Genomic DNA, 17,490 nt, shown 5'->3' with positions numbered 1-17,490 from the left:
TGGATTCTGTTGCCATTTTAGAGACTATTTCAATGATATATGCTTTTTTTTTTTAAAGATTTTATTTATTTATTTGAGAGAGAGAGAATGAGAGATAGAGAGCACGAGAGGGAAGAGGGTCAGAGGGAGAAGCAGACTCCCTGCCGAGCAGGGAGCCCGATGTGGGACTCGATCCCGGGACTCCAGGATCATGACCCGAGCCGAAGGCAGTCGCTTAACCAACTGAGCCACCCAGGCGCCCGATATATGCTTTTAAACAAGAATAATTTTAAAAACCAAATTTCTTCTAAATGTTTAAATGATTAAACATTTACTAAAGCTGTTGGAGATGCAGATATGAATAAAATACATTTTCTCTGGAAAGGAGGATGAGGCCAGTGCACAAATACCTGAAATGTGAGGTGGCATGTGTTAAGTATCACCAGAGAGAGTAAGTAAAAGGAGAGGTCACAGCTGAGTTGGTAGAAGAAGGGGAGGGGTTTGGGGTATGGAATAGGAATTCATAGACCAAGAGAGTCGGCCTGGTGGAGTGGCATTTCAACTAGACTTGGTGGGCTGATTTTTACCAGAAGGAGATGAGGCGGCCATTCCAGGCAGTGAGAATAATGGAGGGAAAGGCAAGCTGAGCATGTTTTTACAACATGGTAAGGAATCCCAGTTTGGCTGGAGGATAAGCTTCAAATGCCAGCTGAAATCCGGACAGTAATTGGCCCCAAAGATGGTGAAATTAAGTTTTCACATGCTTATTCTCCTAATGCTTGGTGAGTAACTGGATTTTCTCACACATTCTTATTAAAGGAAAATGAAAAACTGAGTAGGTTGCAAATGATGGGATTTTATTTGGCTCTGCAAGGATTTTTATAAATACTACAGCAGCTGCTTATATGTTTTTCATGATTGCCCTATGCATATCAGAATGATTCTCTTCATTGTTTCTCCATAAGTCCACATTTGACTCAAGTTTATCTTTGAATGTTTGCCATTCTCATTTTGTTTGTACTCCCTTGGGTAGTATTAGTTACCTGATGATAGGAATATCATAAATTTGGAATTCCAAGCACTTCCAACTTCAGAATGTCATCTCTTTACTACACATATTATGTAGTACTGTTAAACAATCAGTTTGAAGTCTGTAGCACAACTCACAAAGCAACAATCTCTCCTGTATTTCCAAATAAAGTACTTGAAGGGAATGATATTTGCAGAATGTGCTATAGTGGTAAATTTAGAGAGTACCAGATAATTACTTGTAATTATGGCAATTTCTGTAAGGGAAATCATCTTAATTTGTTCCTACTAAGAAATAGAATCGCTCTACTCATAGCATTTGAATCTTTTTAGGAGATTAATGCTGTGTGCCTTCATTACTTTGAATGGACATTACAGCTTTTCACTACATCTGAAATTACCCCTTTAATTCACGCTTCTGTTTGAATTTCTGTTAAATGCAGTCTTCACTTTAAAAAAAATCATATTCCAGAGCTCTTGTTGGAGAGAACTTACACGTCCATCCTAAGCAAATTGTAAAAGAATAGTACATGTCTACTAGGAGAATAAACTCCCAAAGAAGCCCTAGTCTGGATGGGGAAAAGAGTCTTTAACTCATACTTGGAGCATTCACCTGTCATGTTATTCCCTGAAGATTTTAAAATTTAGATGGCCTTTAGGCTGATGGGTAATTACTATGGCTTAAAAGGAATTCTGTGTCTCTGGGCATTTTTATGAAGACAGCATTCTGACTACTTTTTTTATTTTTAAGTTATTTAATTATACCATCTGGGAAAGGTAACTTGTATGTAGTTAAGACAGAAAATTGGAGTGGGAAGAATGGGTTTATACTAGAATATAACTGATTGGAAAGAATATTGAAACAGAAATGATGGACATATGTCTCCACAGATGACAAAGGTACTAAGTATGGAAAGCAAACTCATTGTTAGGCTGAGATTGTCTACAAAAATAAGTGATTTCAGTCTTGAGAGCTGGTGGGGTGGCTTAAACAATTCTGAGTTTTCAATTAGCACCTGTTTCTTCACATTATACAGGAATTTCTGTTGGCTGCAGTGAGTTGAGACTGGTGACTTGGTGCTAAAATTTCTGTCTCCGCTGATGTCAGGTACAGTACTTAGCAATCAGAAGCCATGCTTGAGTATAGCAGCTTTTAGATAGGGTCAGGCAGAGCTAGTGAGAGGCAGAAGCCAGAAGTGCCTCAAGAGCTGTTCTTTGATTTTGAAATGTCCTGCCCTTTCTACTAAGACCTAAGCTTATAGTCAAACTTGGGTTAATTGATTGAATAATTATTCAGTATGCCTTTGTTGAGGGCCCATTATGTGCCAGATGCTGGCTATTCATTTCATAATGAGGAGGAAAAATGAGTAATGCTTAATGGTAGCTCCATTATCTCAAAATTTGGGATAGTTCAGTTTATCCTTATGAATGTTTGCTAAGTAAGTTAGTAATTACTGAATTTGAGAGAACCAACTAATTTACTAACTATAAGCACCTTAATAATTTATGAAGTGTTAGATGTTGGGAGTGCAGATTCAGATATAACATGATCCCCATTTTCAAGAAGCTTACAGTCTAGACAGGAAGTCAGAGGAGAAAATAAATTATTGCAATACAATATGATAACAATGGTACCACATAATGGGGTGCTCTGGGAACATTGAAAAGCAGGAGAAAGGAGAAGGAGGAGGGGATGTGAGCTAAGCATTGAACTATGTGTAGAAGTTATCTAGGTTAATAACCAGTGTGTATTTCTAGAAGACTTTCTTAACACTCTTTCATTTTTATTACAGTGATTTTTTTTTAAATATTTTATTTATTTATTTATTTGAGAGCGAGAATGAGATAGAGCATGAGAGGGGGGAGGGTCAGAGGGAGAAGCAGAGTCCCTGCTCAGCAGGGAGTCCGATGCGGGACTCTGTCGGGACTCCAGGATCATGACCTGAGCTGAAGGCAGTCGCTTAACCAACTGAGCCACCCAGGCGCCCTTATTACAGTGATTTTCAAAAGTAAACTAAGTTTAAAAGGGTTCAGCACATTCTGATTTCATTTATTGTTTCCATGTTATCATATCATAGTATGATTTCCTTTTAATACTTTTGGAAGATTAATGTGCATTTCCTATGTATTCACCTCCAATTAGATTAGTTTTCACAGTTGAATTCTTAATAAAATGAGAGCTACCTTGAGTCTGTCTTTTCTTTCCCTTCCTCCCTCTCCCCCTCCCTCCCTCCCTCCCTCCCTCCTTCTCTCTCTCTTTCTTTCTTGTAGCATAATGTCTTCCCTTTTTAAAAACACTTTAATATACAGACCTTTTGAATGTATTATACCCATATTAATTTTTTTCCTTAAATTTTTTAAAATTAGGAACGCTGTTCTCAAAGTATTTTTCACTAGATTCACTGAGAAGGAAAAAATTCTATGGTAAATAAATTTGGAAGAAGTGTACACACTGTTTTCCTTTTGGAGATTCATTTGGCATATTGTGAGGGTTCTGAGAAGTCCTACAATTAAGAAAGAAAGAAAGGAAGGGAGGAGAGACTTCTTTACCTTTATTCAACAAAATCTTTCCTAAATATGACCTTTTGGGAATTGCTTTTTAAAAATTTTTATATATTTAGAACATTTATTGAAGTATAGTTGACATACAATGTTGTATTAGTTTCAGGTGTACAACATAATGACCGAACGATTCTATACATTACTCAGTGCTCACTACAGTAAGCGTAGTTATCATCCATCATCATATGGTGTTATTATAATATTATTTACTATATTCTTTATGTTGCACCTTTCATCTCTGTGACTTATTTTATAACTGGAACTTTGTACTCTCAATCCTCTTCCCCTATTTTATCCATACCCCCTGGGCCCTGACAGCTACCAGTTTGTTTTCTGTATTCAAGTCCTTTTTTTTTTTTTTAAGTTTTATTTTTTACTTTAAAAATTTATTTAAGGGACGCCTGGGTGGCTCAGTCCGTTAAGCGTTTGCCTTCGGCTCGGGTCATGATCTGCGTCGGGCTCCCTGCTTGGTGGGGAGCCTGCTTCTCCCTCTGCCTGCTGCTCCCCCTGCTGGTCTTTTCTCTCTCTCTCTCTCTCTCTCTCTCTCTCTCTCTCTCTGACAAATAAATAAATAATCTTTAAAAAAAATTTATTTAAAAAAATTTTTAAGTAGAGTTGACACATAATGTTACATTAGTTTCAGGTGTACAACATAGTGGTTTGATAAGTTTATACATTATGCTACGCTTACAAGTGTAGCTACCATCTGTCATGCTATTACAATATTATTGACTATCTTCCTGATGCTGTGACTTTTATTCCTGTGATTCATTTGTTTCACAAGTAGAAGCCTGTATCTCCCACTCCTTCATCCCCTCCACTCTGGCAATCATCAGTTTGTTCTCTGTATTTATAGGTCTGATTCTGTTTTGTTAATTCATTTGTTTTTTTTTTTTTTTTTAGATTCCATATATGAATGAAATCATATGGTATTTGTCTTTCCCTGTCTGACTTATTTCACTTAGTGTAATACCTTCTAGGTCCATCCATGTTGCAAATTGCACAATCTCATTCTCTCTTATGGCTGCGTAATATTCCATTGTGTATATATACACATCTTCCTTATTCATTTGTCTATTAATGGACAGTTAGGTAGCTTGGCTGTTGTAAATAATGCTGCAGTAAACATAGGGGTGCATGCATCTTTTCAAATTAGTGTTTCCATTTTCTTTGGGTAAATATCCAGTAGTGAAATTATTGGATTATATGGTAATTCTATTTTTAATTTTTTGAGGAACTTCCATACTGGTTTCTGCAGTGGCTGTACCAATTTGCATCCCCATCAAAGGGTTCCTTTTCCTCCACATTCTTGCCAACACTTGTTACTTCTCGTCTTTTTGATTTTAGCCGTTCTGACAGGTATAAGGTGATACCTCATTGTGTTTTTGCTTTGCATTTTCCTGATGATAAGTGATGTTAAGCATCTTTTCATGTGTTTGTTGGCCAACTGTATGTCTTTGGAAAAATATCTATTCAGGTCCTCTGCCCATTTTTTAATCTGATTGTTTTTTTGGTGTTGAGTTGTATAAGTTCTTTATATATTTTGGATATTAACCCTTTGTCAGATATATATTTGCAAATATCTTCTCCCATTCCGTAGGTTGCTTTATTGTTTTGTTGACAGTTTCCTTTGCTGTGCAAAAGCTTTTTTTTTTTTTTTAAATTTTTTTGACAGAGAACTAGCACAAGTAGGGGGAACAGCAGAGGCAGAGGGAGAAGCAGGCTCCCCACTGAACAGGGAGCCCGATGCGGGACTAGATCCCAGGATTCCAGGATCATGACCTGAGCCAAAGGCAGACGCTTTAATGACTGAGCCACCCAGGCCCCCGTGCAAAAGCTTTTTATTTTGATGTAGTCCCAGTAGTTTAATTTTACTTTTGTTTCCCTTGCCTTAGAAGACATGTCTAGAAATATGTTGCAATGGCCAGTGTAAGAGAAATTACTGCCTGTGTTCTCTTCTAGGATTTTTATGGTTTTAGGTCTCATATTTAGGTCTTTAATCCATTTGAGTTTATTTTTGTTTATGGTGTAGAAAGTGGTCCAGTTTCATTCTTTTGCATGTAGCTGTCTAGTTTTCCCAGCATTATTTATTAAAGAGACTGTCTTGGGAATTGCTTTCTTTCTTAATACATCTTTGTTTTTGGATTAGATAAAAGAATTCATATACATAATCAATATGGAAATATTCTTTTCTTATGGGCTGAAATTAATTAGAAGGAAATAAGAAAGAAGACAAAAGAAGGAAATAAAATGAGAAGACTATAGAAATAGAGGTGATAGAAAAATATTGGTAGCAGCAGAAAGGTTAAAAAAATTCTCATAAAGGCTACAAAATGTTACTAAAATGTGACATAGTGAAATCCATTTATCAGGTTCCTGGATTTAACATTTCCCTAGAGATATGAAAATATTGCTAAGTGCCAAAGTATTTTTCTCACATTTAATTTTTACAGTGCTTAAAACGTTTCCCTACAGTTTTTTCCTGAAAAATATTATGAGGGTTTCACTTTCTTATTAAAGGACTAAAATTTGTTAACAATGTAAAGTTAGGTAAGACTGCTGCTTAGTTCCCTTGGTGAATTTTTTTTTTTTTTTGATGGAGTGCTTTTATTTTTTCAGTGCTCTACTGGATAAAAGGGCATTTCTGAACTTGATTAGGGGGAGATCAGGGAGGGCCGTTGAGTCTGTCTACTCTTGCCAGATAGCTTAGATAAGAACAGCAATTGAGTGGGTGGAGCATGCTCCAAGTCTTGTCAAAATATTCCAGTTAGCTCTTGCTTGATGAATAACCAAGTGGTCCCCTTGCATCAAAGCAGCCTTAGAAAGTAGAAAGTAAGAGACCTGGGAAATTGAAGAAACCTTTTGGGGTTAGAATGTGACTATTTTAGAATTTAGAGATTCCTGGGGACAACCACCTAACTGTATGAAGATGGATTCAGAAAACTGTATAAGTAGGACTTTTTATTTAATTAAATTAGTTAATAATGTGTTTTGCATTTTTTTTTTTTTTAAACTGTGGCATTTGAAGTCTTGTTGGAAATGTCATCAGCTGTACTGAAGAGAACCAAAGGAAGATTTTGTTGTTTTCCTCCACTCCCCCTAGGTTAGGTCATTCATTGAACAAATATTTACCAAGTGCTTACTGAATTCTGATGAGGAAAGCAACACACCTCTTGGTGCTAGGAAGACAGTGACAGCCACTATCAAAGTGACAAAGTGACTCACTCCAGGGAAAGTGAGACTGAAGAGATATTGTTGGGCTTTGTTAGTGAGGAAGATTTTCCCTTACTCTGTCTTCGTAGTCCCCCATTCCATCTCATCTTGATCAAATTGAACTCCTTCAGGGCCTCTCAAGCCCTCTTCTCTCTGAGATCCACCAAGTTGGAATTAATCCCTTCTTTCACTGCACTGTTTTATCCTTATTAGAACAATTATTGCAGTTTGATCAGTTGATCAGTGAATTGATTGATTAGTTCATTCGTTCAACATGTGTTTGTTAAACACAATGAACTGGCCATTCAGCGTATCAGAGAGGGGGACTGATGAGTAAGACTCTATCTCTGTCTTCAGTGAGCTAATTGTGCATTGCTTATTGCTTGTCTATATCGCTTCCTCCCACTAGGTCTTAAACCTCTAAAAAGCAGTGATGGCTCTTACTCGTATCTTCTCCTGTGTGCCCAGCATAGCGCCTGACTGTACAAGGCATTCAGCAAGTGCCTTTGAATATATTGAATTTGTTTTTGTTTCTGTCACACAGAACTGAAGATTCATGGATATTGCTCCATTATAGTTGAAATTTGTATAATAGGCTTATATTGGAGGAAACCAGAGTTCTGACAGCTTATATTAAGTGACACATCCAGCTGTATTTAGTAAGTCTGTAACAGATGAATTCATATTTGATACTTTTTATGCTAATTTACAAGCCACTGAACTATTGTGCCTTACTTTAGCTTATTTTAAATAAACCGAATAACTGAAGAACTATGTTTTTGAAATATAATTTGTAGTAGAAACAAAGGGTTGGATCTTTGTTTATCCACACAATGATTTAGTAAGCAATAGAGTCAGATGTCAAAAGGCTTTTAGGTCACTGGTTGAGTAGCATTGTGGTTTATTATTTACCTTTTGCCTACCACAAATGTTCTTCTAATCCAAGAGCCCAGAGTAAATGTTTGCTGAGAGTCTCTGCAATGCCTAAACAATGAAATATTCACATGCTTTAGTGGTAGCAAAATTGAATGGCAAACAGCTGCCAACAGCCATTCCTTACTGATCAAATCCAGGAGGTTTGTGAAAGGGGAACATATGGATAGGGGCTAACTGGAAATTAGCAAAGATCTAAATGTTTGACTAAATGTGGTTATAGTTTGGTATGGTAAAGCCCAGAGGTGAGAAATGACCTCGTATCAAAGCCAATTGGTGAGGAAGAACTTTCCTGGAAACAGCTATGACACAAACACAGAATTAGGTATGAGATGCTTTTTCCTGGGATTATATTCAAAGGAAGTTGTTATCAGACATATACTATGGCCTGAATAAGGAAATAATAACTTCAAAACGACCTAAAAAGGCACAATTTCTGCCAGGGTATAGTTGGGAAGCATATATTACGATCTAATTATAATGCAGTGTTCTAAGTATTCTAATGAAAATATGTACTACAAATATGGGACCACTGAGAACGGAACCTTGAGGGAAATAGAGGAGGTTTCCCACCCTTGCAGAAGGTTTTATTTCAGACAGAAACACCTATGCATCACCATAGGCAAAGGCAGGAAGATGTGAAACACTAGAACACATTTGTTTATTTGTTTGTTTATTGTGGGAGTGTAAAACACGATGGGCAGGGCGCCTGGGTGGCTCAGTTGGTTAAGCAACTGCCTTCGGCTCAGGTCATGATCCTGGAGTCCCGGGATCGAGTCCCACATCGGGCTCCCTGCTCAGCAGGGAGTCTGCTTCTCCCTCTGACCCTCTTCCCTCTCATGCTCTCTATCTCTCATTCTCTCTCTCTCAAATAAATAAGTAAAATCTTTAAAAAAAAAAGAACACAACATTCTTTAAAAAAAAAAACACGATGGGCAAGTAATTAGTAAGAGCTTTATTTCCTGTATTCCTTGATATAACTAGTACCAAAAAATGATAAATAATCAGGAAAATGTATTTCTTTGGGTCTTAGTCATATTTTCTTTCTTTCTTTTTTTTTTTCCTCTTTTGAGAGAGAGAGTGCACGCACACAGTGGGGGAGAGGCAGAGGGCGAAGGAGAGAATCTTAAGTAGACTCTGTGCTGAGCGTGGAGCCTGGCACCAGGCTCAATCTCAGGACCCCGAGAGCATGACCTACACCGAAATCAAGAGTTGGACACTTAACTGACTTAGTGATATGACCCTTAGTCATATTTTCCAGCGTTTAATGCAGCATCTGTTAAATGGATGCAAGGACGACCTTTCCTTGCATCTTTTCATGTGCAGTTATTTTATTAGGTATTTTTTCAAGTTATTACATAAGGTTACTTTTATAGGAGTTAAATATACCGAAGACCTGGCATTTCCAGATGTAACATTTAACATCCAAATTTAAATTGCTCTAGTGACCCCACAGAGTGACAGTTTGTGATCTTGATAAAGCACACAGTGGACCACGTGTCACCTGTGAGTTGCTTAGCTAATGAGAGAACATAGCTGGCTACCCAGCAACCTCATATTAAACCTCTTTATAAATATACCCACATTTGCATTACTGCTAGTGTCCTCCACCTTCTCCCTGCTGTGTAGTGTCCTCCATCCTCTTCTTCCTCACGATGGCCTATGTACTCTCCAGTGGCCATCATCAGCACTTGGAAACCTTGCTCTGGTTTTGCACAGACAGGAAAGGTTAATGTTGCTACTAAAATGATGTAACTTAATGGACTTTAGAGTTTATTTGCATGGCAGGATATATTTTAATGGCATCATAAATTATTTTAGTCCTTTATTTATAGAACCATTGAGGGTCTGAAAAGGGTTATCTAAAAATTTCAGTCATATCTTAGTGAATTTTGCAGGGGAGTTGGAATGATCTGGAGATCTTTAGGAATATCAGGGATCTGTAGCAGTTTCAAGTTTTTGACTGTTAATCTGGAATCTTTTTCATCTCAGACACATGGGTATGTAATAGCTGTATTTTCTTCATTAAAAAAACTGACCTGTGCTTTCAGTATTTTGAGTGAAGAAGTAGGTGACTGGAAAAGAGCAAATGATAATACAAATGAGCAATTTGTATTATCCATCGATAGGAATTGTTAATGTTAACAATACATTTAAATATATATATAATTGATTTTTAAAATAAAAATTAGACTTTTAGTGTTTATGATGTAAGGGCTTTCTGAGTTTTAAAATACTTTTAAGCCTTTTATAGAGGCACAGATAAAACTTGTTTAATGTTATTGAATGGCAAAAGGTGCAGACTAATAGAATTTAGAGATATATAAGGTTTTATTTTTTATTTTTTAAAGATTTTATTTATTTATTTGACATAGAGAGAGCACAAGTAGGCAGAGAGGCAGGCAGAGGGAGAGGGAGAAGCAGGCTCCCCACTGAGCAGGGAGCCCGATGTGGGGCTCGATCCCAGGACCCTTGGATCATGACCTGAGCTGAAGGCAGCAGCTTAACCAACTGAGCCACCCAGGTGCCCCTAGAGATATATAAGGTTTTAAATCACAAATGAAAAAATGTGTTTGTGGTGTTGAATTACATGGTTCCAAAAAAGCTTTTGACCCTCATCCGTATGTTTCCCCATTTGTATATAACCCTCCCTCCCCTGCTCACTGCTCATCAAAGCCATTTAGCAGGAAGGCCATTCAGATTACAGTGAGAAGAAGACTGCTTTTTTTTCATGTTTTTGAGCTCTATGTTATTATTATTATTATTGTGTTGAATATAACATTTTGTGCTTTATGGACTTAACAGAGATACTTTTATTCATTTACTCTTCTCCTTTCCTCTTTAAAAATTCCAATGATTATTTTTAAGAGAAATACAACCGACGATCATGACATCCCCAGTGAATCTGTTTAAAGGTTATATATTAGACCACATTTCTTCCTCTTTTTTTTTCCCTTGACTACGTACTTATTATAGCTCTTCTTGATTTGCAATAGCAACTACAAGCACTTTGATAAATGCCTTAAACAAGTATATAATTTCATCAGTTCTTGTGTAAATGATATTTCTTCTTTAAGTAGATAATTAGCCATAAATTGATAATTATTGCTAATATATATGGAAAAAACATTCCAACCTCATTAGTCGTCAGAGAAATATGCACCTCTTTTGGACTCCTATTTCTTTTGATCATGTGCTTATTTGTAATTTTCTTCAAAAAGTCAGTAAATTACTATGTAAAATGGAACCAAAACAATTCTTTTTAAAGGTTTCACTCTGTTATTTGTATTTTCCTAGATTGAGGCAAATCAGTTTTCCAGGGCTGAAGCTTTGTTTAATTTTGAAAGACAAAGTATCTTTTAAGCATGCTTTTGGATATGTACATATAAGGAAGGAACCGAATAGGATATGCCGAACTCCTTTTCTATAGTTAGGTGATATAGGACAAAAGCAAGGAATAAAGTAGAAAGAAATACTTAAAAATACATGGGAACCCCATTGGAGGTCATATAGCATCTTTACAGATTGCTTGTCAGGTAAACCAGATAGGTTGTGGCTTTTTCCTGAACACCTCGTTACTGGTTAATAACACTAGCCTCTGCAGGTTGCAACTCTGTAGCAGAGTAAAGTTTTTCTTTTTCTTTTTTTAATTTAATTTAATATATTTATTTATTTGTCAGAGAGAGAGAGAGCACAAGCAGGGAGAGCAGCAGGCAGAGAAGGCAAAGGGGGAAGCCGACTTCCCGCTGAGCAGGGAGCCCAATGCAGGGCTCGATCCCAGGACCCTGGGACCTGACCTGAGCTGAAGGCAGTCACTTAACCGACTGAGCCATGCAGGCATCCTGAGTAAAGTCTTTCTTACGCCATTTTAATAGTATGTAACTTTTTATTTGGTCAGTCATAAATATGTATAGTTGTGGGGTGAAATATGGCATTATGCATTTGAACGTACATCAATTAATATAAAATATAACAAAAAGGAGGAAGACGTCTACTGTCTTTTCCAGGTATGACTCAGCTAAAATTGTGTTTTAATGTTGTATTTCTTGTTTTTTTGACTATGAAAACAGAATGAGAGTTGCTTTCTTTCAACTGCTTGGGGAGAAAAAAGAGATAGCTAGAAAGTCAGAGTTAAGGCATGGGCTCTTTATTTCAGTGTCTCCCTCTCTCTTTTTTTAAGATTTAAAAATTTTTTAAAAAAATTATTTAAAAATAAATTTTTAAGATTTTATTTATTTTTTTAAAGTAATCTCTACACCCAATGTGGGGCTCCAACTTACAACCCCAAGATCAGGAGTCACATGCTCTACTGACTGAGCCAGCCAGGTTCCCCTCTATTTTTAAGCGTGATTTTGAGAATTACTACAGCTGCAGAGAAGAGAAACTACCAGGAAAGTACTAAACTTTCACCTGGGTTTGTATTTAGTAATTTTGAATTGCTATCAAAGTTAGAAAAATGAAATTGGTTTTTCAAATAGATACACTTTTGTATTCTACTCATGCCTTTTTAAAAATTGCAATCCTTATTAGATAATAGTGAATTAAAAATAGATTTTTAATATGGAGGGAGAGAAATAGGCATGTTTATTACTCAAGATGAGCAGTTAGTCATCCAGCCAAACCTTTCATCTGTCTTCTTTTACAATTAAAACAAAACCTATTAGTGCTGTCAATCAGTAGTCATCTGGGGTGATGACAAGGGCTGTACAAACACCAGTGGCAGCTGCCAGAGACTCAAAGATGACGCTTTTCAGAATCAAGCTGACCTTATATGAAATTAATCAGCCTTTCATGATAAGCTGGGTAACTTGAGTTTTAACTTCTGATAAACCTATAAATTATATCCTGTAATATGGATTTGGGGACATTTTCCTTTTACTTATAATCATCTGTAGTTCTTTTCCTCGGAAATGCACTGACTCTCAATCTCATTTTGGAGCTGCTACTGGGGAAAATGACATTCTTAGCTCTCTGGATATTTATAATACTCAGAAGACGGGAAGCAGAGAAACTGCAATTTTACACTGAGAGTGTGACCCTGAGATTTTATTTAAAGTGAAGTAAACAGGTTTTTGTTTTGTGTTGTTTTTTGGTTTGTCATGGTCAATTTGCTCATAATTGAGTGCTCTAGTTTAATCAGAATGCTGACATACCGTTGTTTTCTTATTTAGATTGTTGCTTTGCTATTTAAAACATCCATGTTTTCAACAAGAGTCCTAAGTCAGCCGTGTTTCCTAATAATGGCTGTCAGACAGTAAGAAAAGACTTAAGATCTCTTCTGGTTTGTGAGTTTAATTCAGTTAAACAAATATGTGTGGAATATCTGCTTTGAGGAAGGAATTAAATGCTGGAATAGATACAGAGATTCTCAATAGGTGTATCTTAATAGGTGAAGTTCCATCTGTTAAAGAAGTTAACTTCTTGACTATTGCAAACAAGCTAGTGTAATGTAAGAAAGATTATAAGAAACCTATTTTAAAGTATTATGGAACACAGGGGAGGAAACAAGTCCTGCCAGGGATCAGACAGAAGACTCCTTGGAAGATATAGCATTTTATTTTATATTTTAAAAGATTTTTTTTTTTTTTATTTGACAGAGAGAGAGAGAGCGTAAGTAGGCAGGGAGGCAGGCAGAGGGAGAGGGAGAAGCAGGCTCCCCGCCACGCAGGGAACTCGGCGTGGGACTCTGGGATCATGACCCGAGCCGAAAGCAGCCGCTTAATCAACTGAGACACCCAGGTGCCCCAAGAAATAGCATTTTAATTTGTCATGAAAAACGAGTAGAATTTCAACAAGTGAATATAGGGGGAGGGGTGAAAGTATTTTTAAAAATGATGTTCATTTTTCCAAGTAATGAGTTTGAAAGAGGGAAATGTTGATACAATGAGGAACTGTAGCTTCAAATAGTCATATGGAATTCTTAGTTATGATTCTGAGTTTTTTTAATAAGGGTTGTTTAGCTTTTTGGTTCTTTAAGAGAGACAAAATATCCAATAGAATGATGTTTCCTAAACTTGGCTGGTCATTATAATTATCTAGGCCTAAGAATCTTAAAAACTACAGGTTTCTAGACTCTGCTCTTAGACCATCTGTCTCAATAAGTCTTGGGTAGGGTTCAAGTTCAATACTTTAAGTTCTCTGTGATTCTGTCCAGCCAGGTTTGGAAGGTGTAGCCTTCCTCATGAGCTTTTATTGTTCACTAAAAATACAGTCTTCCTCTTTTCATTCCTAAGTTCTCAAATCGGAATAAAACAAATAGACATGTTTTATTTCATTCTATGCTTGGTTATTTGATCCTTGAAGTTGCAATGTTCAAGTGGAATTAGAGTTTATTCTTAGCTTTAGGCACATAAGTGCTCAATAAATATTTGTTCAATAGGTAGAAACGTACTAAAAATGTTTAAGGTTGTGTTGGAGAGTACTCCGTAATAAATTCCTCTAAGGGACTCTACCTTTGTTTGTTTGGTCTGTTCTCTCTGTTTTTGACCGTAGTATGTAATGCTCTTAGATTTTTGGAAAAAATCTGCAGGTTCCTTGTGGCCCATGCTTCGAGCATTACTGATAGCTAAGGTCCTATAACATTATGAAAGGCAGCTAGATAAAGTCCTATTGCTGAAAATTTCTTAAATGGTAAGCCTCTTTTGTAACCTGCATTTTTACTTGTTTCTTCACTCAACCAAAAATCTGTTTTCTCTAGATTCTGGAAAGGGAATGTATGCTTATGAGTATTTTGAAGTTCTAAGCAGTTCAACTGCTGTCATTGGGGGTTGAACTGTGCAGTATTATTTGATTTGTTATAGCTTCTTTATTCTACTCGCTCAGCATTTTCCTGGCAGTTAATTACACAGTGGCTTTAGGGTGCATTCCATAAGATGCTGAAGACACAGCTTTGCTGAAGTCTGACACACTTTCCTTCTTGGTTACATAGCTAATGGCCACTCTGGGATAATTAGTGAGAAGAAACTCCAATGGCCCAATTACTGTCTTCTCAAGGTTTCCCTCTTAATTCTTCTTTACTCAAATCTTGAGAGATTGCTTCCATTGTGCCTCCAGTTTTAAACACCTGTATGCTGTTTAAAACTGGGTTTTCTTCATTGCAGTCAGACAAAAGGTAAAAGATCTGTGTCTTAGTGTGTTGGGAGTACTGTAAAAAGTTGCTTGGGGGGCACCTGGGTGGCTCAGTCATTAAGCATCTGCCTTTGGCTCAGGTCATGATCCCAGGGTCCTGGGATCGAGCCCCACATCTGGCTCCCTGCTCCGCGGGAAGCCTGCTTCTCCCTCTCCCACTCCCCCTGCTTGTGTTCCCTCTCTCGCTGTGTCTCTCTCTGTCAAATAAATAAATAAAATCTTTAAAAAAAAGAAGTTGCTTGGATTTTAGAGAAACCATATAGTAGTACCATTCAGAGCAGAGATGGCTAATATTTCCAAAGCCACAGTCATTCCTGGGTTAAGAGTCATACCAACTGTCCTCATCTATGTAGTGAGAGGGCTTGAGGTTTCAGGCTCAGAACTGTTGGGTTTCCATAGCTTTTCCTCATATGTAGATTAGTAATCAAACATTGTGCCATTTTTCTGTCAGGCAGCTTGACTTGGGGTATTGTAACTTACTAATGTAATGAAAATGCATGTGCATATGCCTTGGTAATAAAACTATGTGAACATGTCTACCACAGTAGTAGGTAGATAGAATCTAAATCTTGTAAATTCCTGAGTCATCTAAGTCAGCCATATGTCGTCTGCCTTTTAGAATTTCTTTCCATTATAGAACACAGTGAGTTCATTCTTTTTCCTAAGATTCATGTCAACATAAGGTACTTCTCATTGGAATTGTGAAGCAAATGTTTGTTTCTGAATTTTGTCCAACTGGGGAAAAAGTGATATGTTAAAAGAAACTGCTTTGAAAAATTGCTTTTCAGAAAGTTATTAATATTATGGCTATGCTATGGATGTGCCATTTTCTATGAATGTGTCCTTTATATAGAGAGAAGGTGCTCACTGAATATTTGTTGATCGAATTGATGTCATGACGTTTTATCATAGGAGTTCTAAATCTTACCTTTCACTGCAGTCTTCCTGTTTGGTTTGAATGTTCCCAGCCCTCTTTATGGAGCATGTTACTATCTCACCCAGCCTTTTGTTTCAGTGTTGTGTGCTGTGCTTTCCCAAATGGCTCATAAGGATTTGTAGGGGTAACTTAAAACCTTGGAGTGATGAAACTGGGCCAAAGCCATGTTACTGGAGCCCACCCTAACTTGTCATGTTTTATCAAAGCAGTAAGACTGATGGACATAAGAAAAGAATGTTCTAGGAGTGTAACAACAACAACAACAAGTTCGTTTTGCAGCCTGGCAAATCTTCCTCCGGTTTGTCTCCAGCAAAGTAAAAGTTCTTCGGGTGTAGAGGTCATGGAGTTTGTATTCAGTATGAGATGACCACATGATGTTCAAATAATTTCTCTCACCTCATATTGACACATGGAGGGGAATTGCCTGCTGGGACTGTTTGGAATTCTGTAGAAAATTGTGATTCTACCAGTATGCTCTCAATTAATAAATATCTTTGCTGAGAGGAAATCTTTCAAAGGGTAAAGGAAAAACAACCAATTGATCCAGAGAATATTAGGATCTAGTATGCTGAAATGAATGGAGCTAGAGTTGAAGAATAAGACTATTGAATAGACTCCTTATAACCACTAAGATTGGCTTCTCCAATGTGGTTATTATTATTTCTTTTTAGAGGGGCGAGGGGGAGAGAGGGGGGGAAACAGAATCTTAAACAGGCTCCACAACGAGTGCAGAGGCCCACATGGAGCTCGATCTCACAACACTGAGATCATGACCTCAAGTGAAATCAAGAGTTGGACGATTAACTGACTGAGCCACCCAGGCACCCCTCCAGTGTGGTTTTTGAAGTTCTGTATACTTGCACAAAGAAAAATCAGGCAATTTTTAGAGAGTCTTATTTCATAGGGAGATATTTAGTAAAATTCATATCTTAATCTTAAAATGTTGGAGCATCTTTAAAAGAAAGCTTTTAAGTCCTTCTCCTTACTCAAGGACTTTTCCAGAAACTATGCCTTTGTAAATATATACATTTTTAAATTTTTTATTGAAGTTTGCAAAGTGTAGGAAGTATATGCGTTTGGTATTTTAAATATTTTTTTGGAAATTATTTTGGCCCTTTTAATAAGTTCTATCATTATTTGGATTTTGCCCAGTTTAGAGGCTGAAGTTCCTGATAAAGCACTGAAGGAAGATTTACAACTGTAGTAGCATAAGCTTTTTTTCCAGTGATGTTATCCCTTTTCTTTCATTGAAATAGAAGTCAGCAAATTGAGGTTTGCTGGCATTTTTTCTGTGTCCTAGCCGTGTGATCATAGGCACATTATGTACCCATGCAGAGCCTCAGGCTTATCTGTAAAATTGGATAAGGAACTTGCCTGTCTTAGAGGGCTGTTATGAGGGTCTCAAGGGATAATATATGTGAAAGCATTTGGGAAACTGTAAAGCAGTACATTATTATAATTTCTTTAAAAGGGAGTTTCAAATCATATTTATTTACCTTGTGGTTGCTATGGTCTATTATAAGTAAATTTCTATTTAAGCTACTTTATATTAATTTTCAAATGTGATTTCCCCATAGTTCTAAACTCACGTTGAACATATGTTTCATTCTGATTGAATGGAGTGATAGATTTTTCCTTAAATGTGTACTATGTATATTATTTTTTCTAATAAAAATGGTAATTGCTTATCTGTATGACTCCAAATGATA

At 36.8% G+C, this 17,490-nt stretch overlaps 1 protein-coding gene across 5 annotated transcripts in view; it reads left to right on the top strand.

The window, feature by feature from the left end:
- Positions 1-17,490, top strand: part of TTC28 (tetratricopeptide repeat domain 28) — a 639,440-nt gene that overhangs the window by 241,264 nt on the left and 380,686 nt on the right. The window contains exon 2 of one of the 5 annotated variants that reach the window (XM_073886738.1): positions 2,046-2,116. The exons of the other annotated variants lie outside the window; for them this stretch is intronic. The gene's annotated coding sequence lies outside the window, so the exon portion shown is untranslated. The remainder of the gene's footprint in view (positions 1-2,045; positions 2,117-17,490) is intronic. 5 annotated transcript variants of the gene reach the window in all.

Source organism: Callorhinus ursinus, unplaced genomic scaffold (genome assembly GCF_003265705.2).
Source record: "Callorhinus ursinus isolate GAN/ISIS: 27379988/994484 unplaced genomic scaffold, GSC_fseal_2.0 scaffold72, whole genome shotgun sequence".
In the NCBI taxonomy this organism is placed as follows: Eukaryota; Metazoa; Chordata; class Mammalia; order Carnivora; family Otariidae; genus Callorhinus; species Callorhinus ursinus.
Note: the sequence above shows the minus strand (reverse complement) of the source record. Positions and strands in the feature narration are given on the sequence as shown.